Here is a 10,326-nt window from a genome sequence, read left to right as displayed (position 1 = left end):
CGAGTTGGTTTTCCACGGCCTTGATGACCTTGGGGTGTCCTGGTCTGGTATCTCCTAGCATGTTCTTCTATGTGAATTCTTCTCAAGGCTAGAAGGAGGGTGTGGCTTGGAGAGGAAGCCACACTGCAAGACCCAGTGTCCCCCTGGGTAGAGTGCCAGCTGTGGGTGTGGCTTCCCAGAGCCTGTCACCCTGGCCACCCAGCCCAGGCAGGGTCTGCTGGGCTTCTCCACTCTCAAGAAACTTTTGCTTCATCTTAAAATTTTGAAAGCAGCTCAGGAAGTTCAGACCACACTTGGGTGGGGAGCTGAGTTCCACTTCCATGCAGGGGGAGGGAGTTATCTAAATTAAGGTATTATTTATTCAACCATTCATATTTCTGCCCAGATTGACTCATGAATATTTATTTTATATTGCGGATTCCAATCCAATGCTTTGATATTCATTTTGTTTTTCAAGTTGTTCTAGTTTTGACTGTTGGGGGCTCATTCAGGTTGGCCTCTGTGTCTCTTTGGCATTCTCTCTCTCTCTCTCTCTCTCTCTCTCTCTCTCTCTCTCTCTCTCCTTTTACCCGGTGCAGGAGATGGAACTTGGGGCCTCACCTTTAGTAGGCAAGTGCTGTGCCATTGAGCTGCACCCTTAGCCCCCATACTCTCGGTGACTTTGCTTTTTATTGCTTTCTTATTTTCTGGCGCTGTATGGTGCTCCAGGGTTCATCTTGTATGTTCTCAGATTCAGTCCTAGAATCCACTGCTCTCCCAGGAGCCTGGTGTCTCTATAGTGCTTGGTGTTAGAAACCATGATCTGCATTCCATGAGTGTTCCCGGAGTGTCACTGTTCCTGCCTCTCCGTTGACAGGGCAAGGGCGCACGTGCGTCTGCTGCTCATGTTTGTCCGACACGACTTGTACAGCTGTCCGTGTGTGCCATGGGGAGCCGAGTGCTGGCTCCTGTGGGACCTTTCTGGGTGGCCTTTTCACTGTCACGCAGTGTCTTCTGTGCACGTGTCTTAGGTGTTGAAGTCTGACTCATCGTTAGCTGTGGCTTCTGCTTTTGGTGTTTAAGAAAGAAGGTGATGACGACCTACCCTGGCATTTCCTCACAATGGAGCCTGCGTTCTTTCCAACCTCAGCTCTTTTCCTGCACAGTGCTCTCCGAATTGTTGTGAACTCTCACGCGGATTCCCGGAAGGCTGGGAAGGTGGACCTGGAGAGCCATCTCGCCCCTGCTGTTAGGGAGGAGAGGGGACTTGGAGGTCTTGTATTCTGACATTCTGGCAGACACCATTTTGTGTCTACTTGTGTAGGGAGTGAGGAAATATTCTTTTAATAAGTCACTTAGAAAAGTGCTTAAATTAGTCAGGGTTGATTTTTATTGCTTGTAAAGGAGAACTGTGATAAAATTGCTCACATAATTGCTTTCAATAATTTTTGTTTTGAGATGATTACCTTATTACTTTGACTTTTTTAAATTAAAGAATGGTACACTAAACAGTTTTATGAAGTTTTTGTTTTATTTGTTGATGGAGTACTTAAAAAAATTTCTTTTAGTTGTCAATGGATGTTTATTTTATTTATTTATTTGCAGTGCTGAGAATCAAACCCAGTGCCTCACAGATACTAGACAAGCACTCTACCCCTGAGCCGCCACCACCCCAGCCCCTGATGGAGTACTTTTAAGGATATTTTCCACAGCACCTTGTAGTGCTCTTGATCTGAAGGCCTAGGTGAGATATATGAGATTATTTCTTCTCGGAGGACAGTTCTGGGAACAGCCTTGCTTCTCCAGAGGAGCTGAGGGGCCTCCTTATGGCTACAGAGAAGGATGTAGTCAATCTCATTTTCTTTTTCATTTTTGAACCTCAGAAACTTGAAATGCAGAAATAGTGATCAGATTACTTTATAATCTGCTAAGTTGAATTTTTCCTTCATTAACTATTCTAATATGCATCTTATTTGGGTCTTATTTTAAAAACATTTACCATCTTTTCTATTTATGTATCTATCATCTACCTGTCATCTATCATCTTTTTCCTTTATAACTTGCCTCAAATGCTTGCTGAGGAGTGAGGTAATCATACCTAGTCTCCACCAAGGAGACGTGAAGTCGGGCTGGCGGGGACCTCCGCTGCTGTCTGTGTTCCTTCTCTGGGAGCACGGGGCTTTAGGAGGCTGACGTGACAGTGGTGGAAGCACTGGAATCGGGGGCTGGGTTCAATGCTGGGATTTTCATCTATTTGCTGGTTGACCTTGAGCCAACTCCTGGCCCCTCCTCTAGGCTTGAGTCTTCTAGCCTGCAGAGTGGCCGTGGGAAGTGGACACTGAGTTGGACAGTACATGTACGGCTGTCAGCGTGGTTCTGGGAACAGCAGGTGTGGAAAATGTTCAACATTTCAACTGGACAATGAGTTTGCAATGTGGGGAGGTCTTAGAGATGGCGGAGTGACAGCAGGGGAAACAGGTGAGACTCTGGGCCGGCCTTCACTCTAGCAGCTGTTGCCACCCAAGCCCTTCCTAAGAATGGGGGGAGGGTTGGTTTGGAGGTGCCTCCTGTCGGGGCTGGGGCTGGAATGGAAAAGGGCCTCTCCAGGGAGTGGGTTTGGGCTGGTGAGGCATACACTTTCCTCCTGAGGGATGCTGTGGGAAGAAGGACGGCTAGGAGGCAGCGGGTCTGGGCTGTCGGGGTGGTCATTTGTCTCTTTAGGAAACCCCCTCAATTTCTCTGGGTTGTGGCTACTGCGGTGCTAGGAGATCTCTCATCCTCTGGCTTTACACTCCTGTGGTTTCTCTGGTGCTCCACACATATCTTGCTCCTTTGGAAACATGAAAGTTTCACTCCATTGATTGTTACAACCTTTGTCTCATCTCCCTCCTAAATTGTGTGAGTTGAATCTGGAAGAAAACAAGGGTCCAGATCGTATTAAGAGGAGTGGAGTAAAACTAGGCATCTCACCTTGTCATGCTTAAATATGCCCACTTCATTTGGCCCTGGTCATTTCTGGGTAATATGAACTTTGGAACTGAGTAAAGCAGATGGCGCTCTCCGATGTGAGTGAAGCTTGTCCAATCAGGTGAGGCCTGAGGAGTTGTAATGCATGAAGGGAACTCCTGACTGATGTTTGTCCGTCTTTATCCTCAAAAGGAAAGACCTGCTCCTGGGTTCAAGCCTGCTGGCTTTCAGACTGGAACCACGTCATTGGCTCTTCCGGGCCTTCAGCTTGCAGAGTGCAGATCTTGGGACTTGGAAGCCTGCTAACTGTGTGAGCTGAATCCTTGTCCACACATATGGGCCCAGGCACCCTCAGGTTCTGCTTCTCTGAGAGCCGTAGCCCACTGATCGGGGAAGAGGGGACACTTGTTCTCATCTGCATTCTTGAACCTGAGTGCAGGAAAATGTAGGGAAAGGGAAAGTGGGCCGTTAGGGCGGAATCCCAGCAGAGGGACCTGAGAGTTGCTTTATGTGTCATGTATGGGGATGTCAGTTTTTGTTTTCACTGCATGACAGGAAGCCTAGGGCAGAGAGGAGGACAGGTAGCCATGAGTCAGGTAGATCTCAGTTCAACTCTCTCTCTTTTTTTTAACTATGGATGAACATAGAGAAGTTCTACCACTGAGCTACATCCCCAGCCCTTTTTATTTATTTATTTATTTTTATTTTGAGACAGTGTCTTGCTAAATTGCCCGGCACAGGTCCTCCTGCCTCAGCCTCCTGAGAGGATGGAATTACATGTGTGTGCCACCATGCCTGATATTGGGTTTGACTCTTGATTATGTGAACCAGGACAGGCTACTTAACCTCGCTGAGTCTCAGTGTCTTCATGGTAGTGGGGAGCTGACAACATTTATTTCACGGGGTCATGTGATGGTTAAATTAGATAATTCATCAAAGTGCCTGGAATATGGTAGTTTTTCCACAAAAGCTGGTTCCCCAGTACCCTATCTTGCTCTCATCCACATATATTTATATTTTTTGGTACTGGGGCACTTGACCACTGAGACACACCCCAGCCCTATTTTGTATTTTATTTAGAGACAGGATCTCACTGAGTTATTTATTACCTCGCTTTTGCTGAGGTTGACTTTGAACTTGTGATCCTTCTGTCTCAGCCTCCTGAGCCACTGGGATTACAGGACTGTGCCACTGTGCCCAGCTCATCCACATATTTAATGCCTTATTTATCCAACAAAGACTTACTGAGCTCCCAGTGTTGGAAAAACTGCAAATGAGACCATGCTATGTCCAGACTGTGCAGACAGAAAGCCACCCATGAGTCCATGACTTCGTGGTTCTATTTTGAAAAGGATCAATGATGGGGTGAGCATAGCGGACTTGTTTGGGTGCTGCTGTAGCTCTGGTTCTGCCAGATGGCTCCAAGGCCCTGTCCTGTGTAATGCGTGAGGAGAGAGAGGAGGGGAGGCACTGGGGATGGCTCCCTGGGCAGAGGGCAGTGACCAGCACAGTGTGTGTGGGGGCAGGGATAAGGTTGGAGAGGTGGACGGGACAGGTCCTAGGGTCTCTATAGGTCTTGGTAAGGAGTCAGAGGCCAATAAAGATGGGAGGCCGTGGGGGAGGGCCCCTCTGATCTCCGTGCTTATCATGAGGGAGGGAATAGGAGAGGAGAGAGTGAGGGGGTAGGAAGACCAGCTGGAGGCCATGTGTGGGTGGGGTGGTTTGGACCAGATCACAGTGGAGGAGCAGGTGGGCAGCAGCAGCCGGCATCGAGATGTGCTTCTGGTGGACTGACGGGGGATATTAGGGAAAACGTCATTCGGGATGACGCTCTGGGGCTGTCTTTTCACCATCTGTAGCCTGTGAAAAGGCCCAGAGACGCTAGCTGGAGTGGACCTCTTCCACGTTCAGTTTTAAGAGGGTGCTCAGGTCTGCCCCCTGAAAAGCCAATGGAAATGAGACTGCCTGGTGGCCACGTGGAGAGGCGGGGCCTAGCGGCAAGTGTGAGGGTCACGGGGTAAAGTCCTCCTGAGTACTGACTCTTTTCTCAAGGTCATGGGTTCTCCTGGGGAGGAGACTGGTAATCTCCAGGGAGGCTTGTCGGAAAGCCTTGGTTAGCCTCCTCAACTTCTCTTGCTCTCTGAGCTAGGGGGGCTTTTGGGGAGAGAGACCCTAGTGGACAGAGACCCGTACCTAACATCACGACGTCATGCTCTTCGTCAGATAATATAACCCACAGCGTGTACTTGCAACAGATCAATTAGAGACAAAACATGATTAATTTAAACGTCATTAGATTCAAAGACTTCAAATGTGCTCATAACTGACCAAAGAGAAATATTTTTAACCCCCAAAATAGAGTGGTTGCCAGTGGTCCCGATTGTCACGAAGCTTTCCTGAGAACCTGCACATTTCTTCCAGAAACAAAGAGTGCTACCCTGGGCTGGCCATGTGTCTTGTCTTCTCTGAGAAGTGAGGGGCCTGGGCACCCCACCTTCGGGTGTGCACATCTTTGCTGTCTTTAAGTAAATCTTTGCTTGTGCTTTGTTTCTGATGTGCCCTGAAATTCTTTTCAGAGACAAAAGTCAAGAACCCACGTGGGCCAGGTTGAGGTCCCACTTTCCTCTTTGGAGGGACCTCCTCAGACTGCTGTCAGGGACACCTCTTCTGCACAAGTCGCCTGTCACTCTGCTTCCCAGAGTTGAACGAGCCCAATACTTTCTCTGATGCCATGCTCTGGGGCTTCCCACTCTCCAGACCCCTGAGCTAAAATAGATCTCTTTCCATTATATAGAGATCTTCAGTCATCCTCTGTTTTAACCACAGAAAGTGGACGAAGTCCCGAAACAGAGTATCAGTGCTGGAAGGAACTCAGGCATCTTTGATCTAACTGAAGCCTCAAAGGCGGAGGCATGGAACCACTGCAGCCTAGTTTCCAGAATCCTTGCTTGGGGTTTACTTCCCTCCAAGATGCTGTCTTTAGCCATAAGCCAAGCTGACATAGAGAACCCACGATTTAGGCTACCAGAGGGTGATGCTTATTAAAATGCTAACTATTAAGTTCATACATTATGCTTAAGATGCAAAGAACAACAGCACCACAGAGCTGTGAGCTACCCACTTGAGTTTCAAAAGAGCATTGTTGATCTATTTGTAGTCCCAAATGCCTCTCAACAACTCCTTCTCTGACTTCCTGTCTCAGAGTGTCCACTGCTTTTCTTTACATTCCACGACCTATTTGTCTCCCTAAGTGATGGTCTTTGTGCTTTGCATGTTTTTGAACCTCTACAAGTGGAAGGCAGTGAGCCTTCTCCTGTGACTCACTTTTGCTGGACACTGTGTTTTAGAGATCCATCCACAGTGGTGCTTGCAGTTCTTATTAATTTTTCACCCTAGCTTATTTATTTTTATATGATAGTAGAATGCATTTTGACCTATTATACCCATGTGGAATATAACTTCTCATTCTTCTGGTTGTACATGATGATTACATTGGTCCTGTAATCATATATACACATAGGATAGTAATGTCTGATTCATTCTACTGTCTTTCCTATTCCCCCTCCCTTCCCTTCATTCCCCTAAATCTAATCCAAACTACTTCTATTCTTCCCTATTCCCCCACTGCCTTATTGTGAGTTAGCATCTGCATATCAGAGAAAACATTTGGACTTTGTTTTTTTGAGACTGGCTTATTTTACTTAGCAATGATATTCTCAAGTTCTATCCAATTACAAGCAAATACCATAATTTCATTCTTCTTTATGACTGAGTAATATTCCATTGTGTGTATATACCACATTTACTTTGGCTTTTTCAAGCAGTGCAGCCAAAGGTTTTTGTTCAACTTCCTGGTACACATGTGCAGGAAGGTCTTTAGGGTCTGGGCAGGAGTGCATTAGCTGGTTGCTATTGTTAACTTTACTGGCAAAGACAGTTATTTTCTCCAGATGCTGTGTTGGTTCACACCCCCACCAGGAACGCAGGGAATTTCTGTTGCTCCACATTCTTGCCAACACTGGATACTTGCCGGGGTCCTGCCCTAGCGGGGTCCAGGGAGTCCTGAAGGAGGAGTGGCGTCGGCGAAAAGATGAGACAGGAGTCGTTCCGTTGGAGCAGTCTCCAGAGAGAGAGCTAATGCAGCTTTCTCTGGGTCATCTTTTATTACAATTTTTCTCATCATTATAGATTCAGAATACGTCATTGATTATATAATTTAAAACTTTGCCGAGACATGACATTTCCTTAACCATGATCGGGGGTACAAAAAATGTAACATTAATTTACATTTTTCCAGGATATGACCTTCAGTTATGTAATTATTAAAAGTACAGAGTCATTAATAAAATACGTCACTAATTTACATTTTTCAGATTTTCCCAAGATTTACTATTTTTCCCAAGATGTTATTTTCTTATTAACTAATGCCAAACTATGTAACCAGACTCTAAGTCTCCTAACCAATCATTAACCTAAAGTACACTTGTACTTTATTTCTAATCTAAAATTCCCATCTAAAAAAGTCCCTTTAAATCTTATATTTAAAATATCCTAAAGTTTATGAATCATTCTTAAAACATATCAGAAACCTATACAACTAAAAACTTAAGAATTTCTAAACTTAACAATCTAAATAAAATAATATTTCTAACATTATTCTAAAACTGTGTCTTATAAAGCTATTTTAATTAGTTCCTAAATTTATTCTCATAAAACTGGTTGAGCTGCTTTCTCAAAGAGTTTCTTTGTTTCTCAGTCAAGGTGCACTAGTTCTCATATCTTTATAATCTTTCTCAATAGAAAGTAAGTTCTAAACATCAATCCATTTTCCACCAATATTAACTATGCTCATCATATATCCTTATGTAAAGTAAGAAAGAGTTTATAAAAAGAATATATTTTTATATGTTTTAACTTTCTTAAATATAAAAATGAGACTACATGTGGTGAACTTTGTGAAATAAGCATACTGATTAGGTTTTCTAAGAGGCCGGAAATATGGGCTTGGGTTCTAGTTGATATAATCAATGTGGTGCCTAAAATTCTCATGACCTTTCAAAGGATGATTGTTGTCCGTTATCAGGTTTGTCCACAATGTACTGAGATAGAAGCACAGCCTTCTACTTTGTCCTTGATATGCTGAGGGGTAGTAGAACAGCCTCCAAGGCATGAACTACCTGTTATGTTCTAGCCATCTGAAATTTAATTTGTTTGGCATTTAACATACTCATGCCTCTTGTCAGAAACATAAGCATGAAAATGAAAAGTCCCAATTACATAAAAAAGGGTATCATGTTTCAGTTTCCCACCAACCAGCGTGGCTTTGCCAACATTCATCCTCACTGTGACCCTGTCAAGACAGTGGGAGAGCGGCTTTGCCAACACTTTTTCTCACTGTGACCCTGTCAAGACAGTGAGTGGGGGATGGCCTTCACCAGATACTGTCAGACTAAAAAATCTGCTTACCTGATGAATAAGAAAAGTTTCATTTAGGTTTCAATTTGCATGTCCTGGGTATTAAGGAGATGGACCATTTTCTAAAACATTCATTGTGAGTACCACTCTTTGGATGTGAAATAAAACTGAATATCTTACAGCAAGTTTTGGGAACCAGGGCGTGTCATCACAATTTAGGAGCTTGTTCTACTGGTGTTTTGCTCCCTTGGTTGATGCAACTCTGCCCTTCCAGTTCTAAAGCCAGACTCCTTCCTCAGAGCCCTCTTGCTGTCCCTCTTTACAGCCACATCTGTATGGTAGGGAATCCTGTCTTAGGCTCTTCTTTAAAACATATTCAGGGTCTGCAGACATCAGGCTCTGAATTACTGTAGTTTCTCTTCCCCCTTCACCCTCACCTGCTGTGCAGTTTCCAAAGAGAGAACAGATTGTGTCCAATTGTCGGTACCCCCATGGTGCCTGCTCACCTCTCCCAGAGTTAAAGCCAGCGTCCTTAGAGTGATGCCCTGCTTCTCACAGGACAACTTGTACAGGGATGTAGAGAAGGGTGGTTGGGGAGGCAGAGGTGACTGGGCCATCCTCTCCAGTCTGCCTGGGCACTGACTCTTGGAGGCTGCTGGGGCCACAAGAAGAGCAGAACTTGGTTGGGCACTAGCCCATCAGCAGCTTCATATTCTCTGGTTTCCTATTGGCTAGTGCAAGCCACCTAGTCAGGTCCAGACGCCAGAGAGGAGTAGCCCCAAGGCAGAGGAGTGAACCAAAGAGAAGGCCAGGGAGGGGAGTTTGTGGCCATTTTTGAAGTCATCCTGGATTTAATGTTGCAAATACTAAAGACTGGGAAACAACCAAGATAAAAGGCATATAAGTGCTTTAGACAACTGCATGAAAGAAACTCAAAAGCTTTATATGGTTGTAGTGGGATTAGAATGATCCGAAACATGGCACGTCTAACTGCCACCCACCTTCAGACCTGATCTGCTCACTCTCTGATTTGGAGAGATTAACCGGGGAATTATATAGGTCAGTTTGGGAAGGCATTTAATCCTGCTTTTAGAATGTGTATGTCAGAAAATCAGATTCGATTATCTCCTTACCTTTCATTATTTCTTCAGGAGTGAGACATTTTAAAAAATAAAGTTGAATTTTGAATTGAATGAATGAGGTGGAAGTCATTCCTGGATGATTATCAGCCTAAGGCAGCAGGGCATGGCTTGTGCAAACTTCAGGTTCTCAGAGTTCTCCCAACACCTACATCCAAGGGCAATTTAAATAACTTCTGTGTAGCCATATAAACTACAAAGCAAAATTGAAAATATTCCTTTAAATTTCAATTTGGTCACAAGAACAGAAACAATGATAATGTGGAATGGGGGAGGACTAGTCATTGTATTTGGCACATTTGGTGGTGCTCCAAAACACCCGTGCCCTTGAAAGGCTGGCGCTGGTCGGCCGGCCCCAGGCTATCTCGGTTTTGCAGGTGGGAGCCACGCCCTCGTCCGCCGGGAGAGGCCGGGTGGCGCCCGGAGCGCGCGGGGCACAGCTTTCGGAGCTGGCGCACCCTCGGCCGAGCGAGCCTCCGCGGGGACCCCGCCTCCTCCTGTCCAGAACCCCGAGGCCGCGTTCCGAGCACCGAGCACTGAGCACCGAGCAGGGGCACCAGGCAGGCACCATCAGTAATCAACTCCTGCGGGGAACTAGAGCAGCGCGCCCGGACCGGTCCGGCGAGCAGGGGTCGCAGGGGGCCACCCGGTCACCTCAGCACATCAGCCGACCCCGCCCCGGCCGCCGAGGCCCCGCCCAGACCCGAGGCCCCGCCCAGACCCGAGGCCCCGCCCAGACCTCGAGGCCCCGCCCAGACCTCGAGGCCCCGCCCAGACCTCGAGGCCCCGCCCAGACCTCGAGGCCCCGCCCAGACCTCGAGGCTCC

General features: G+C 46.3%; 1 long non-coding RNA gene across 1 annotated transcript; it reads right to left on the bottom strand.

Moving 5' to 3' along the window:
- Positions 1–7,051: 7,051 nt before the first annotated feature.
- On the bottom strand, positions 7,052–10,214 carry LOC144375518 (uncharacterized). The gene is made up of 2 exons (XR_013435566.1): positions 9,495–10,214; positions 7,052–9,234 (listed from the first exon to the last, which is right to left on the bottom strand). It is a non-coding gene; the product is annotated as an uncharacterized LOC144375518 (long non-coding RNA).
- Positions 10,215–10,326: the final 112 nt, after the last annotated feature.

Source organism: Ictidomys tridecemlineatus, chromosome 2, assembly GCF_052094955.1.
Source record: "Ictidomys tridecemlineatus isolate mIctTri1 chromosome 2, mIctTri1.hap1, whole genome shotgun sequence".
Taxonomy (NCBI): domain Eukaryota; kingdom Metazoa; phylum Chordata; class Mammalia; order Rodentia; family Sciuridae; genus Ictidomys; species Ictidomys tridecemlineatus.
The sequence above is the reverse complement of the archived record's forward strand: the minus strand, read 5'-3'. Positions and strand labels throughout refer to the sequence as shown.